Below are 17,500 nucleotides of genomic sequence, written 5' to 3' on the forward strand. Positions count from 1 at the left end.
CAATTTATTTCTTCTCTTTCATATTCTATTTTTCTTTTCCTCTATCTTCTTCTTAGTCCTTTTAGGAACATTTCCCCCAAACGATCTGCCGAATGGATGAAAAAGGAAAAAAATAAAATCAGGGGCCTCATTTACTAGAGCACAAGAGTTGCTATAACGAGGTCGCTATATCTGGCCCTGCCTGTTTATTGAACGATAAATAACAAGCGTATAACATCTCAAATTGCGTCAGGAGCCATTCGGCTCGTAGGCCCGTCCTACATCTCTCTCTCTCTCTCTCTCTCTCTCTCTCTCTCTCTCTCTCTCTCTCTCTCTCTTCTGAATATTTTGATGTCGCATTCACTGTTGCCTTTCTTCCTGGTGCTCTTCTACATTTTTTCCTCAGATTATAATGCCTTGTATTGCGTCCCTATATTTAGTATTATCTATATGAAAGTTTCTTTCTTTGTCTCAGTTTGTTAGACAAACACTTGCGGTTTATTAAATTAATTTTCCTTGATCTGGATATTAGGCTCTGGGACCGTCGTTCAATTAGATCTTTGTAAAGGTGGCCTAGAATATTTCAGAATTTTTACCATCCTTTCCATTTAGATTTTTCCAGAATGTACCATCCTGAAAGTAGTACTAGGTAAGCAGCTAATTCTAACGGTCTGACCTTCTCCCTCGTAAGGCTCAATACAGTATTCTAGAAGTTTTATTCCAGCTGTGACCAAATTGTGGAATGACCGTCATAATGTGACGGTTTAATCAGAAGAACTTAAGAATTTAAAACGGATCTATTTTAACTTTGTTACTGATCTTATTATATTTACTATTTTTTCTCATTATTTCTCAAATATAGTTTATCGTTATTCTTTTATTTCCTTTTCAAAGTGATCTCCCTTTCGTGTTGGAGCCATTTAGCTTCTACCATCCCCTTTTCCAACTAAGGTTGTAGCTTGGCTAGTAATGATAACAATAGTAATATACCGTCTCAGACTTCGCTCCCAAATTTAAGGCTTTATTTAATAAGGTAGGTATGTACGTGTTTCTCTCTCTCCAGTTTTATTGCACGATTCTCTACAACAATTTTGGAGTCTTCTTTTACCCCCACCTCTCTCTCTCTCTCTCTCTCTCTCTCTCTCTCTCTCTCTCTCTCTCTCTCTCTCTCTCTCTCTCTCTCTCACATAATATAGCATTCTCTGTTTTCCTTTGTACCTATTTTCACTTTGGCTTTCTACATCGTCTTTTTTTTCCTGCAGAGTCAATGTAAAGTACATCGGCATTATTATACTTTATCCGCAATATATCAACAATATGTATTAGTATTTTCAATTCTAACTCACAGTACAGGTTATAAGAATACATATTCATAGACACAAATACATACATTTAACAAAGGAAAATGAAAATAAAACAGTAAACTATAAAATGGTCTCTATGTATACCAACACACGTTCCTCAGTGCCTATATTTCCCTTTCCATAGATATCAGACTTAATGTTTGGTACAGCTTTTCTTCCTCCGTCCCCCCTACCCCCACTAGTACCACCTACGCACTAACTCCCTTATTGTATCTCCCATCCCACCCACCCCGAGAAACGCATAACTTCCGGAGGTGGGCCCCCTTTCTATCAAACCCGCCCCCATCATTCGTGAATTACCACTCCTCGCATACGCCCCCCCCCCCCCCACCGACCATCCCCTTAATGGGGGAGGGGGGTTGTATACAACATTCTCCTGCCTCCGATTCAAAGACTCCTGCAGTGTAATATGCCTTTTTAGCCTCTTATCCCCCTCCCTTACGACTCTCTCTCTCTCTCTCTCTCTCTCTCTCTCTCTCTCTCTCTCTCTCTCTCTCTCTACACATATTTAGGCCTTTTTTTAACTCAGCCTTCCAGCTTCCAAACTCGTTGGGCGTCTTTATCATTGTATTTTGTTTGTTGTCATTTGTTTTTAACGTCGATATTTATAATATAGTTTTGCGTTATCAAGGTGACAAATTTGAACTTTTATAGAAGATATTTTCATCAAATATTTCCTCAGGGTTATTACTTTAATGGCATTCTCTACTCTGTGTGAGGAAAGTAATATCTTATAAGTAACAAGTCACAAATTGCGCAATTGAACCCCTTTCCATGAATTATTATTATTATTACTAACTAAGCTACAATTCTAGTTGGAAAACAGGATGCTATAAGCACAGGAGCCCCAACAGCTAAAACAGCCCAGAGAAAAGGAAATAAGGAAACAGATAGAATAATGTACCTGAGTGTAGGCTACCCTCAGGCAAGAGAACTAGAGAACTAAACAGTGTTAGACCATGGTACAGAGGCTATGACACTACCCAAGTCTAGAGAATAATGGTTTGATTTTTGAGTGTCCTTTTCTCCTAGAACAGCTGCTTACCATAGCTAGAGAGTTGCTTCTATCCTTAGTAAGTGGAAAGTAGCCACTGAAAAATAGTGTAGTAGTTAACACCTCGATTGAAAAAGAATTTTCCAATTATCTTCGCGTTATCAGGTGTATGAGGAGATAGGAGTCTGTGTAAAGAAGAGGTAAAAGTTTTCGGGGCATGTATACGCAAAAAAGAGCCGTAACCAGAGAGGGATCTAATACGGTACTATCTAGCCAGTCAAAGGACCAAATAACTCTAGAGGTAGTATATCAACGGTTGGCTGGTGCCTTGGGTAATTTACTACTTAATGGTAAGTTACTTATCCATTCACGTAAACATTCACTGTTGAAAATCATAACTACTTAAGTTGAAGAATTCAATAAAATATTTTGTTATAAGATATCTTCTTACAGTTCCATAATAGCAAGTTACTTTTTATCAGCTGTATAAAAAATAAAATTGTTTCTACTGTATATGTTACCCCAAGATTGAATGATGAAAATATAAATGAATATACATAAAAAAAAGTCTTAACAATATCAAGAAAAATATATTCAATGATGTAAGAACACTTCGCAATGTCCGTAAGATTTCCTCGATCTAAAGAGATGAAAGTGTCCGAATCTTTCGTTATGCCCTTGATGGAAAATCGTCACTACTGGACGATCCCAACCTAAATTTTTAACCTTTGTTTTTGAAGAGCCGTGTGTGCCATCACTGAAGTTCTTTAGTTTAATGAATTAAGTTCTTACGGGGATTTTCTCAAAAGGTGACTACGAGTTTTTGAATGAATTTAAGTAAAATTATACATTGAACATGAATTATGATAAAGTGTCAGTGATAATTTGAAAATTATTTCAATAGAAGAAAGATTTAAACGCTAACGTCCCCAAAGCAAAAAATAATAATTTATCTACATCGGGATTAATGACAAAATGGAATTATTTGTTCCACAAAACTCCGCTGAAACCCACTGATATATTTTGAAGATATCCATATACAGACCAAGACAAATTAATAATATAAAAAAAATTAACAAATATTAGGTAAATGTATAGTGTCCCACCTACCTTTGGCAACCTTTGAGTTGACCTCTAACTTGGACCTTGATCATTTGCTGTGAGAAGTAGGGAGCTTCATATGACGCAATGGTCCATTTGAATTTCTTTCTTCTTTATACTATCTATCCCTGTAAGAATCATTGGAGATACAATCAAATATATATAAATATATATATATATATATATATATATATATATATATATATACATATATATATATATATATATATATATATATATATATATATATATATATATGTATATATAGTTTATATATTCATATATTATATACATTTATATATATATATACATATATATATATATATATATATATATATATATATATATAATGCACACATACACGCATATATATATATATATATATATATATATATATACTTTTCACTTAATAGAGTAGTTTTAGAGTAATTTAGAATAAAATACTGAGTTCCACGCCTTTATGTATCCTGCTTGAAACCTACCAAAGTCTATCATCCACCAAAAGCATTAAATCCCTCCTTGAGTCTAAAACATACCGGACCTACGAATTTAGGGCCATTTGAATTGGAAATAGGGACAGGGAGGATTTTCATCACCGTGGTGCAACTATAGTCAATTTTTTTAGTGAGGCAGATTTACACCGACTCGCAGGGGTACCCTTTTAGCACGGAAAAGTTCCCTAATAGCTGAATGGTCGGAAGTATTTTTGTCTGGATCCTTACGACCAATCCGCTATCAGGAAACTTTTCCGAGCTAAAAGGGCCCCCCTGTGAGTCGGTGCAAATCTGCCTCACTAAAAAGAATTGACTGTAAGAGAAAATCCCACAATTACACTATCACGTAAACACCATATTAAAGGATGCAAAGGTAAATAAGCTAAAGCTAATGTACGCAACCCGTAAAAAATAACAGCTAAATATTTAAGATATGCACACATGCACACGCACCCCCCTCTCACCATTGTATGACTACTCCCTCTCCCCCTACCCGAGAGACAGGTAGAGCTAAATTATATATATATATATATATATATATATATATATATGGGTCTGCCTGCTGAGTCATCAGCAGCCATTGCCTGGCCCTCCCTGTTTCTAGCTTGGGTGGAGGTCTTTGGGCGCTGATCATATGTTTATATGAGCTGTTTCTAGGGCATTATTACTATCCTTTGCCCCTACCATTCATGGATGACCTTTAAACATATCTAAATCGTTCCCCAGCATGTTTGGATCGATTCTGGGATACTCTGCCTGTGAGGTGAGATTGTTAAAGAAATGCCTTAATATTATATTCAGAAAAAAGGAAGTGCAAATAACATGCAAGAGAATGGCGAAGTGTATCTGTAAGGAGTTTAACAACACGCTGATCAGCCTTATGTGTGAGTGGATAAAGGGATTATTGTTGTGAAAGTTTTTGGCCCTGGAATTCATCCTTGATTCAGCAGCTTTGAATACCACAGTCACCTGCTGTTTGGGGAAATAGTTTAATGTTGAAAATATTGCTGTATATATATATATATATATATATATATATATATAAATATATATATATATATATATATATAAATTTATATATACATTTATGTGTATATATATGTATAAATATATATATGTATACATATATATACATACATATATATACAGTATATATATATATATATATATATATATATATATATATATATATATATATATACAGTATACATATAAATTATATATATATATATATATATATAAATTATATATATATAAATTATATATATATATATATCTATATATATATATATATATATATATATATATATATATATATATATATATATACACACACATACATAATGTTCCCGTGTGTTCTTATTTTATGTAGATATCGTTAACAGAAATACACACATCCAAAGCTGAGTAAATGAGTAAACAAAATATTTTGGGAATATATGGAATACACGAATGAACCTGAGAGTAGAGTGCATGTATACATCTTTTAATATCTACCAAATTTACAAACATAGCTATTAATAAATTCAGTTAATGACATGCATACGCATTCTTACATAGATCGTTTCATAGATACATGGATTTATCAGTGCTTGAAGTGAATACATGTTATTTGTATGAAATGGGAGTTTATGTATATGTATATAATCTTTTCCTTCCGCAAATCTTAATTGATTTTCGGTTTATAGCTGCAGTAATGGATGGCATTTTGAGCTTTAATTTAAATCTCTTGATTTTAAATGAACATAACGTCTAATGTAGTAAGAAGTAAGAAGAAATAAAAATTGTTAAAACCATATTCAGCGTTAACAATGCCACCTAATCTAGTTTATTCTTATTTCACTGCAACATATTTTAGTGAAACTAATACAGCAGGTTGCTGTGAAAATACCTAAATTAAGCTGTATTCACAACAATAATGTTGTTGTTGTAGTTCGCCTTCTTCTCCTTCTTGCGCTGCGATATAATCAAGTCAACATACAGAAACTGGCATTGAAAAGTAGCAAAAATAAATACCATAAATATAATAGAGCCGAAACTACTACATATTGTATAATCAAATGACAATAAAATACAAAGAAAAAGGCAACAAATGTAAGGAAGCCAAATCAAGCTGTATCAACAACAGCAACCATCTTTCTTCTTCGTCTTCTTCTTTTCTACTTCTTCTTTGTCAAGAAAAACGACCGAGACCCAGCACCAGCAGATGCAATTTCCTCGGCCCAAAAGAAGGAACCTTTCTTTCCGCTTGTCTCCCCAATATTCAACAACCCCGGAGCGTATGCTCCTATGAGCGTGTCACCCACCGGAGGAGGATCGCTGGGGCAACGTCAATGATGAGACAGGCAATAACACTAAAAATTATATTGCTCACTTTCACTTCCCTCCTCTTCCGAATCTCTCTCACTCCCCACCCCAGCCCTTCCTTCATCTCCTTTGCTTTGTATCGTTTCTTCGCCTTCTCCTCCATCTTTACTCCGTAATGTTCCTTCTAATTCTGCTCCTTTTACATCTTCCCATTCTCCTTCACTTCTAAGTTCCTTCCTTCTTCGCCTTCATCTTTTCCTCTTCGTATCATCCTCCTCCTCTCTATCTCCTACTATCCTCCCCCACCTCTTCTCTCCGAACGTTTTCCACCATCTCCAAGCTCCATATCATCTCCCTTCGTATTGTCGGGGACCCTGATATGACCTCGAGGCTCAATGGCTCGCTTACCCGTGACAACTCCAGCAGTTTCTGCTTTTGCTGTCAAGGTCATGGAGTGAAGTTTTCCTTCTGGATTGAAGTTTTCCTTACGGGGTGAAGTTTCGTTCATGGGGTGACGTACACCTTGTGGGTGGGGTTTCCCTTGGGTTGACGTATACATTAGAGGATGAAGTCTTCCTTGGGTTCATGTTTTCTCTCACTGGGTTAAGTTTATCTGTGGGGGTGAAGTTTTCCTTCGGCCTGGGTTAACCCACACAATGTGAAGTTTTCCTCTTGAGAGTGAAATCTTCAGTATGGAGTGACACTTTGTACCGAAGGTGAAGTTTTCATCTCTGAGGGAACTTTCCTCATAAAGTAAATTCTTCATCGGGCAGTTTTCGCCATATTGTATGTTTTTTTTTCCTAATGAGTAAAGTTTTCCTCAAGGAATGATGTTTTCATTATTGAGTAATGCTGCCAGACATAATTCTAATTGGAAGTTATTCAAATAACCTACAGAAATGAAACCTGAATATAGCTAAAACGGTTGTCACCGTTTGAAAAAGAAAAAAAAAAGTTGTTAAGTAGATGATTCAATACACGTAAAGGGAGCAAAACTGGTCAAATAAGGCGGGGCCTACTTTATGGATATATTGAAGAGGCAGAAAACTCATCCATCACGAGGTGAAAGGTAGGAACAACTGACTATGCCGTTTGACTCGAAGTTTAAAGGTCACTCACGAATGGCAGAGGCATGGGACAGTGACAATGCCCTAGAGGCTAACCAACTACCACGGCTAAAGAGTTATTGGGTCCATTGACTGGCTAGACAGTACTATAATGGATCCCTCTTTCTGGTTACGGCTCATTTTGTCTTTGCCTACACATGCACCGAATAGTCTCGCCCATTCTTTCCACATTCTCCTCTGTCCTCATACACCTGCCAAAACTGAGATTACCAAACAGTTCTTCGCTCAAGGGGTTAACTACTGCACGATAATAATTGTTCAGTGGCCTCTTTCCTCTTGGTAAGGGTAAAAGTGACTCTTTGACTATGGTAAGTAGCTCTTCTAGGAGAAGGACACTCCAAAATTCAAACCATTATTCTCTAAGTCTTGGGTAGTGCCATAGCCTCTGTACCATGGCTTCCACTGTCTTGGATTAGAGTTCTATTGCCTTAGGGTATTTCTATTTTTATTGTTTTTTTAAGTTTTTATAGTTTTTCTCTTTTGGAGTCCTTGCGTTTATAGTATATGCTTTTCCAACTAGGGTTATAGCTTAGAAAATAATAATAATAATAATAATAATAATAATAATAATAATAATAATTATTATTATTATTATTATTATTATTATTATTATTATTATGATCAGCAGCCAAAGGCCCTCTCCAGCCATGATACGACCAGGGAGGGCCAGGCAATGGCTGCTGATGACTCAGCAGGTAGACTTTTAAGTTACAATCAAACCCTGTATCCTTAGCTTAGATGGATGGTGAGGCTGCAGTTGTAACAAGAAACTATCGAGCTTGAGCGGATTCCGAACCCCAGTCCAGTAGATAGCGAGGCAGTAACGTTTCCAATAAGCTGTCAAAACTTTCGCACAGTATGCTTACGATCGTGGAACATAGTGTCTACAATGTATACCTGATAGTGGATGGTGCATAAGTAGAAGTTGACAAGTGAAGACGAGAGAGTTAAATGTGAGAGTATGAAGAACAAAATGAATTAAAAGTGGTGGATATGAAGCAAGATAAACATTTAAGTCTAAGAACAAGCGATAAGTGTTGTGAACATAGACTGGGAAAGTTATAGAAGTTCAGTAACAAAGCTATATAAGAAGGTTATCGAAAGTAAATGCAAGATCAACGACCACTTATAGTCGCGTTTGCACTGTATTTTGGTTATGGTTCCTGAGATAAATAAACATCACGATTCTTTTATATTTGGCATTTCTCTTTGGAAATTTTTAAAACTGAATATCACTGTTGATACTTGTGCCATGCTATAGGGGAGGAGTATGTCATTCTCTCTCTCTCTCTCTCTCTCTCTCTCTCTCTCTCTCTCTCTATCTATATATATATGTGTGTGTGTGTGAGTGTGTGTATGAGATTTTATTTAATTTGAATACTGAAAGGGGCCTATATACTGTAGATCGGCGCTTGGGCCTTTGAGGCCATTCAGCACCCAAGTGTATTTGAGGGGAAAACTTTCAGGTTACGCAAAAGTTAAAAGGGACAGCAAAATGAAAGAAAGGAAGCAAGATTAGAGGTCTAGTAAAATGATACTGAACAAGTGCAGCCAAGGGGTTGAAGGAGCACTCCAAAGATCCTCAAGTAATGCACAGAGTGCACTGCAAGGTGTGCACTGACGGCTCTAAAGCCCTCCCCCCGCCCTTACGGATGTGTAATGAGAGAGAGAGAGAGAGAGAGAGAGAGAGAGAGAGAGAGAGAGAGAGATCGCTTCGTAATCGGTAAAGTGAACTTCAAAGTTTATAGCTTTCCTTACAACACCTCTTTCCCTAAAATTCTCGATTTTATAGAAACCAACAAAAAGAGTCTGCAGGAAAAGTTCATAAATTAATGTGTGTATTACCTGATATAAAGTAATTTACGGTAACCTATTATTGGAGGGAAAGAACGCAAGAACGGCGGCGAAGAGAGAGAGAGAGAGAGAGAGAGAGAGAGAGAGAGAGAGAGAGAGAGAGAGAGAGAGAAGGTGAGATTGTGATACTTCTGTATGGAAAAATTTCTTGATTGAGAGAGATATAATGTGATTGCAACAATAAATGTGCTGTAGGAGTATCTGCTTTTCTAAAAATATATATATGGCTGAAATCAAGTAACGCTCTCTTTTAAATCTTTTAAGAAAGAGTTTTAAAAACAAAAGCTGAAGACTAGTATTCAATGACGGAGATTTTCTACCATTTCTCCTTTTTTGTATATCAGGCAAATACTATTGAATTGCGCGTCCTATTGGTTCATTGGTTTGTTTAAATCTAGTCGCCTTGGGGTTTTGATAAAGATAAGAGGTTGAAATTGGACATCTAGAGTCTAAACTCCATTAACCAACAGCGATTGGCGTTCAATGGAAGCATCACCCATGTTGGTAGTGTCATTCAGGTAATCACTGTAGTTAAACTGGAAACATAACTATCCGTTTCTGTATCAGTTAATTATCTATTAAATAGTCATTTCTCCATAAGGAACTCACTTATATATTAATAAAAGTCCAGATATGTAAATTAATTTCTATGGGTAAAGCACTGATACATTAATTCCACGAAAGAGGCTAAGTCATAATTATTAACCATACCCTAGGATACTGAGACCCATTTAACAATCAATAACAATAAGATCTCGGTCTCATTTACAAGATTTAGGCTTAGGACTAATCTAACGTGAAAACATCATGTTTTCACTAAGGGTCATTTCTCAATAGCGGTAATAAGCATATCTACGTTGAATTTGTATGTGAACAAACGCGTGTACTTGTGTTTGCTGAGGAGTTTTAGGGTCACGCGTCACAAGTAGTAAATGAGGGGGGTTGGGGGGTGGGTTCTTCGACCACTCTTTTTATGAGGTATTACCGGCGATGAGCCTTATAAAAAGAATGCAATTTGGAACACGCAAATGGGCCATGGAGTTCACCCCAAAGTCGACGCTTTCTTTTGTCAGCAGCCTCGATTGCCACCCACTACGATGTCGGAGGATACAAAGGTCGGTTCCGAAATTATTCAGCAATACAATATATTATTGGCGGTAATTCTTTTGTGTACCTAAGACAGGAAGTAACGTGACTTTTTTTCATGGAATATATTTTAGTTTCTTTAAAAAAATCACTCAAGTAAACATTTGAATGTGACACATTGTTTAGTACATTATAATAATCTCACCAAGCATCTGGCTGCCTACCTATCTGTCTGTCTATCTATCTATCTATATATATATATACATATATATATATATGTATATATATATACGTATATATACGTATATATATATACATATATATATATATATATATATATATAGTGTATATCCTGTCCCTCTCAGGGGGAGAGGAGCAATCATTCCCTTGTGAGGTGGTGTACCTGTACCCAGAAGGGTACACTCGAAAATGGGGAGGGGTGGGAAGGGTTGAATCTTGAATCGGTGTGTAGGTGAGTGTGCGTGCGTTTGTTCATATCTGTCTAAATATCTAGACGTCGTTTTTGACGGGTCGGATACGTTAGTAAAACTGATAATAAAAATCATAATTGTCATTATTATTTGTATTATTGCAGTTTTTCTAAAACTGTAATCATGCATGTTGAATGAGACTAAAAGGCCCATTAATTTGAAACGCAATCTCCCACTAATTACTGTCCTTTATTATGAAAACCATAAACAATCTAATTAGTACGTCAGACTAATTAAGCTATCAGTTGATCACAAGCATACGTAAACAGTAATGTATGTTAGGAAAAACTAAGACAATAAATGTTAATTACCTTAAGTAATATTACTGTCTCTGTGAAACTTGTTGGTTGCAAGTTAAACGCGAAAAGGAATCATTGACTAGTTGATTAATTGGGAATTGTCATGAATTAGAACACTTCGAATGAACTGAAAATATCTCTGATACTGGGCAGTGTGAAAACGTTGGAAGCCATTAAGTATACAGATGTTTCGTGAAGCGAATAGGACGCATTACCTCTTTGGGAGCATACTTTATTCATTTATTTATTGAAAAATTACAGGAAACAGGAACATCTCTTACAATGGCTGTCTGACATCGTGCCAAGAGAGACATGTCCAATGCAGCAAGCAATTGATGATCCACAAAGTAAGTAGGACGCATTATTTAAGGTGGTTAGTCGATTTCTCTATAATTAAATGGAGTCAATGGAAGAATAATGAATGTGGAATCTTTTGACGATATCCAAAACCAAATTTTCCATTGCCGAAAGAAATATCACCATTTATACTGGTGACAATCAGAAAGATCCTTATTACAAAATCATCGGATAAAAGACTGGAAGCATGTGTTAATTGCATAATCCTCTCTTGAGATCCAGGAAACCTGCAAACAATGCCACGAAATCTCTAGTATTAAATAATAAATCTGTTGTGAACAAAGAAATTGGGTTCGAAGGTAACGCCAAGTAACGTTGTATATTATGAATCACGAAAAAAGAACTGCCCGTCACAAGTGAACCATGGATTTGAAGATAATGCAAAGTATCGTCATATAATTCGAATAATGAAAAGCTGTTATCTCTGCAGGGTGAACCATACTTTGTGAGATATCGGCTTTTCAATAAAGTTATAGAGAAGATGAAGTTCAGATGAGTTCACAAAGAACACTATCATCAACAACTGCAATCACCACAAAATTTCTTAACAAATAACATTACGAGAATCAAAGGCACCACAAAAATCAATTTCAGCTAATGTAAGTTCATAAATTACAGGCATTTATATGACGACTTAACAAAAGCTACTTTATCATTTTAAAAGAGCAGTGGAAGGCTGGAAATTGGCCTGCAATTGTTTCTGTCAACTATTACGGACACGTTTAAAACAAATGGTATTAAAAGACTTATTTCTTCTAAAAAGAAACTTGAATATTATATAAAATTTTACCGTAATCACCTGTACTAAATTGCTAAATGTTCTTTCGTATGCATATCTTATATATACAATGTATATATATATATATATATATATATAATGAAAAGACAATGTCTTAGAGACATTAAAAATCGAAGATAATATCTCTCCGGACCAACTGTCCTCCAGACAGTTTTCAAAATAACAGAAAAGATGCATTTAAATGTCTCCATTTAATATTTGGTTTCGAATCACTTCATGACTCTTCTTAAATCCATTTTTCCTGTTATTCTGAAAACTATCTGGAGGACAGCTAGTCCGGAGAGAAACTATCTTCGATTTATCAACGCCAACAAGACATTGTCTATTCATTATAAACGTAGAATAACACGCACGTCCACAAAAGCACACACACGCACGTCCACACACACACAAATATATATATATATATATATATGTATATATATGTGTGTATATATATATATATATATATATTTATATATATATATGTATATATATATGTGTGTATATATATAAATATATATATATATATATATACATTCATGTGTACACACATATATATACATATATATATGTATGTATGTATGTATATATATATATATATCAGTTGTACATATATATATATATATATATATACATACGGCTTGGTTTAAAATTCTATCAAGAAAATCTAAAAGTCTTAAAAGACCTTAAGAGAGAGAGAGAGAGAGAGAGAGAGAGAGAGAGAGAGAGAGAAGATATCCGTGTTCTTTATACAAGTACAGAATGATCGCTCACATCATGAGTAACGTTTTTACCTCCAAAGTGACGAATTCTTTTCTCTTTATGGTTGCATGATCTTTGAAGCGACCAAAGCTATAGAACCATAAAAGCCAATTATGGTCAATTGCTATTATTTGTCGGGGAATATTTTTTTTTTTTCGTGTGATTTATGTCTTTCCCTTCTCCCTTCATTTTATTTGTTTTCCTTGTGCTCAATCTTTTTTCAAGGCTATCACCTGAGGCCACTCTTTCCTTAACAAACCTATCTAATTCCAATTATTTTCTTAGCTACACATACCTTATTTACACTTATTGAATGTTTATTTTCCCAAAGGCTGACAATTCCACATTGCTGAACAATAGAATTTTTTAAAAAACAATCTAAAAGCTTTGAGATGTAATCACATTAAGAAAACCTATTCCCATCCAATAATTTGCTGATTGATTTCCCACTCACTCCTCTTGGTCACTCATTGTTGCTCGGATTAAATCCAAACAGGACACTTTGCAAAAATACGACAGTTGTTACTTAATCCTTATTAGTCAGATGTTTTATCAAATATATTGTCATAAGACTTGTGGGGAAGTAACATGAGTGAATACGGAATCCGTATTTTTCACTGGCATTATAAAACCAGACAGACTGACAGAAAATTATAACTGAGAAATTCTTCTAGGAATTACCTCCAATTTAAAGTTTAGAAATCTCATTCAATAATAATAATAATAATAATAATAATAATAATAATAATAATAATAATAATAATAATAATAATAATAATAATAATAATAATAATAATAAAGAGGAAATCTCAAGACATTGAAATCAAAACAAACAAACACTGGGAATTCGACAGACGAGGAACAGGTAGTAAACATTTGGGCTGGCAAACAGGTAAGACTGACTCAGCACTGAGAGTCCGTCCAAGTTAAACACATTTCCAATAACCAATGAAGTAAGTTGACGTCAGCTTTTTGGGGTACATGCGTTTGTCTGAATATGAACCGAATAACACTCACAGATAGATACATACCGTACATAAGAAGATATAGGGATTCCCCCCACACACACAAATATAAATATATATATACATATATATATATATGCATATATATACATATATATATATATATATATATATATTCACAGTATATATATATACATATATATAATTACATATATATAATCATGAGAGAGAGAGAGAGAGAGAGAGAGAGAGAGAGAGAGAGAGAGTACACGTTTGAAAATGCATAGTTATTAGCATCTTTAAATTAAAGTTAGTTAGCATATAAACATACAAGGTACGATTTATATTTGAGAAAGCATTACCATTAGATAACTTATTAACTCCTTACATCAAATTTAGTTAAAAGTGTCACAGAAAAAAAATATAATGAAGAATAATCTAGAGAAACCCTTAGAACAAAGTTATTCAAGTTAAATATATTAATCTGCATTGCCTTGAACTCCTCAAGTTTCTCATTTAAAAAAAATGTTCTGATGCATTTAATTTTGTTACCAACTGGTACTTGCATTTGTGTGCACAGCTGTAAATGAAAAAGAAAGAATAAAAAAACAATATGGAAATGTAGCTGTCATAAAACATCGAATAAATCTAGAACGCGATGGAGGGATCGTAAAGAAATAAAACCCAGTTCCTCTTTATTTTACCACACCCTTGTAAACTGTAGCGAGGTTACATGCGAAGCATTTTTTCTTTTTTTCCGATGATGTCACGTGAAGTGTGCGGTTGTCTCTTGTTTCCACAAGTCCATAAAGAATCTTTTGTCCGTGTTCTCTTGATTTTATCTTTTTTTCTTTTTGTCCTCCAACTTGAAGCTTAAATTTTCCCAGTATGGCATTGAGAACACATGAAGTTTTTCCCCATTTTTTTTTGTTAGCTTTCAATTGAAAAATTTCATTCCCTGTCATTCTTGCTATTTTGCGGGATACAAAAGTCGGAAAACATCCCTTATAGACTGCGTCAATAGAGGCCATTTTGGCTAGGCGTTGTCTAAATGTTGACGTATTTGGTCAGCGGTTTAATGTTGACATAATGCTGGTTGGGCGGTAAGGCACCACGATATAATATTTGGTTCTGCATCGCCATCTATCTCTGGAGCTGATAGATATGTAAATGTTTGTCCGCGTATTAATTTTCCATTAGGTTCTGAGGGAAATGACCAAATGTTTAGCCTGGGTGCAGAATAGCGCCGGTAAATCGTGATATTTAGAAATGGGCGTGGTGAACATCGGCCTCTTTGGCCAAAATCTTCTCCCCTTCTGTGAGTGTGCACCTGCTGCCCCAGGACTAAGCAGCATCGACGCACAAATAAACCGACTTTTCTTCTTATCGTTGACAATACTTACTTCGTCTCCAACCTATGACAGATTTAAATGTTCACCATGGTACAGAGAAAAATTATCATTCCATTCTTATAATTTTATTGCCAAAGGCAAACACATATAAACACAGGTGTTTTATGTGGTCAAATAAAGTGAATTGCATGCGTTACACACAGCAACTATTGATACAAAACCAACTTTTTTAAGGAATTGTAATCAATAAAACCTAATAAAAAGTAATAAAACGTAATAAAAAGTTAAGAAGAAAAGTAGTATATTTTGTCAAGTCAAATGAGAAAAGTGCACAGGGAAACTAGTGGTCAGACAACTGTGGCGGTTGCAACATAAATGAAAAATGTCAAGGTTTTAACCTCATCATCCCAAAAGACTGATTAATATCTCCAAAACTATCCCTTTGTGACTCAAATATATTGTAGGTAAAAATACATACACACAAAAACAAACACATACGATCTCTTCGGTTGCGTAAGTTAACTATCATTGTTGTGGACTTCAAGGCAGAGAATTAAGTCCATGGTAATAATCAAACGCACGGGTCACATTTATTTTGAAGATGGAGAATGGGGCAACAATATCATCCTCAAGTAATGAGAAGCAAGCCGATGTGTAATGCATTTGCCAGTAATACAAGGTAAAATAATATATGTGGATATATATATATATATATATATATAATGTGTGTGTGCGTGTGTGTGTATCAGGCAGCAAAAGTAGAAAATAAAAATCAATATCATGAAAAGGTACGAGTTCCAATCAATTGCTTTCGTGATTTTACCTCTCTCTCTTTCTTTCTTTATATATATATATATATATATATACATACACACACACACACATATATATATATATATATATACACACACATATATATATATACAGTATATATATATATATATATATATAAGTGTATATATATACATATATATATAAGTGTGTATATTATATATATATATATATATGTGTGTGTGTGTGTGTGTGTGTGGGTCTGTGTACACGCAGACACTCATACATATACATACACACACAAACACACACACATACATATATATATACATATATATAATATATATATATATATATATTTTATATATATGTATATATTTATATATATATATTTCATATATAAATATATATATATATATATATATATATATAAACACACACCATTCCACAACGAGTAACCATCATACCAGCCTATCAATCATACCTGCATTCTGACAACTGGGTGCTAATCATACCTGCATATTATCACTCCTGAGTATATATTAAACGCTTAGCTAATAGCAGGATCCAGAGAATGTGTGAAAATATCATAATATTCCATTTATCACTTTACGAAATATATATTGAGTAAATTAATCAAACCGTGGATTGTCAATCTGGTGTTTAACAGCCACAAGAATTTTTAGGGGTACTTGAATGATTGATAAGAATACAACAACAACAATAAATGCAGCAGTTTAAAGTTCACTGCAGGGCATAAACCCTAGACATGTCCTTATTGGTATTTGGGGTTTGGCCAGTTTTTATTATCATGCTGGCTATTGTAGATCGGTAATGGTGATACAAATATATTAAAATTTGTGTTTATATATATATATATATATATATGTATATGTATATATATATATATATATATATATGAAAGAGAGAGAGAGAGAGAGAGAGAGAGAGAGAGAGAGAGATAGAGAGAGAGAGAGTTTCATATTGAGTTTTCCTTGACTTGTAGAAACCTTATTTTCAACATCAACACATGAAAAACCCCGAGGTGAAATGAACGAGAACAATTATTGGTATTCTTTAGAATGCTATTCTACATAAAAAAAAAAAAGAATCATAAACACGTGAGTCAGCGAACTTTTACAAAGTCTGCTGCAACTTTCTTCCTTTCCTCTTGTGACCGACCAGACACTGATCACAATCCCCTCTCACGTTCTACTGATCTTATCTCCATTGTCTAATACTAGAAACATGCCATGCTATTATATAACATGTCCTACCGTACTAGTTCTCTTACACGCCGCTGGCATTTAGCTACAAGCACCAGTCTAGACTTCCGGACTGGCGGCTAAAGTAATTGATAGGGTCCTTGAGTTCATTACCGAAAGGAGAACTTCATTCAATTTGACTATTCATATA

General features: G+C 34.6%; 1 long non-coding RNA gene across 1 annotated transcript in view; it reads right to left on the reverse strand.

Moving 5' to 3' along the window:
- LOC137630655 (uncharacterized) overlaps positions 1-17,500 on the reverse strand; it is an 84,037-nt gene that overhangs the window by 5,503 nt on the left and 61,034 nt on the right. Inside the window, exon 2 of the long non-coding RNA XR_011041750.1 lies at positions 3,448-3,566. This is a non-coding gene — a long non-coding RNA (uncharacterized lncRNA). The remainder of the gene's footprint in view (positions 1-3,447; positions 3,567-17,500) is intronic.

Source organism: Palaemon carinicauda, chromosome 38 (assembly GCF_036898095.1).
Source record: "Palaemon carinicauda isolate YSFRI2023 chromosome 38, ASM3689809v2, whole genome shotgun sequence".
NCBI classification, from domain to species: domain Eukaryota; kingdom Metazoa; phylum Arthropoda; class Malacostraca; order Decapoda; family Palaemonidae; genus Palaemon; species Palaemon carinicauda.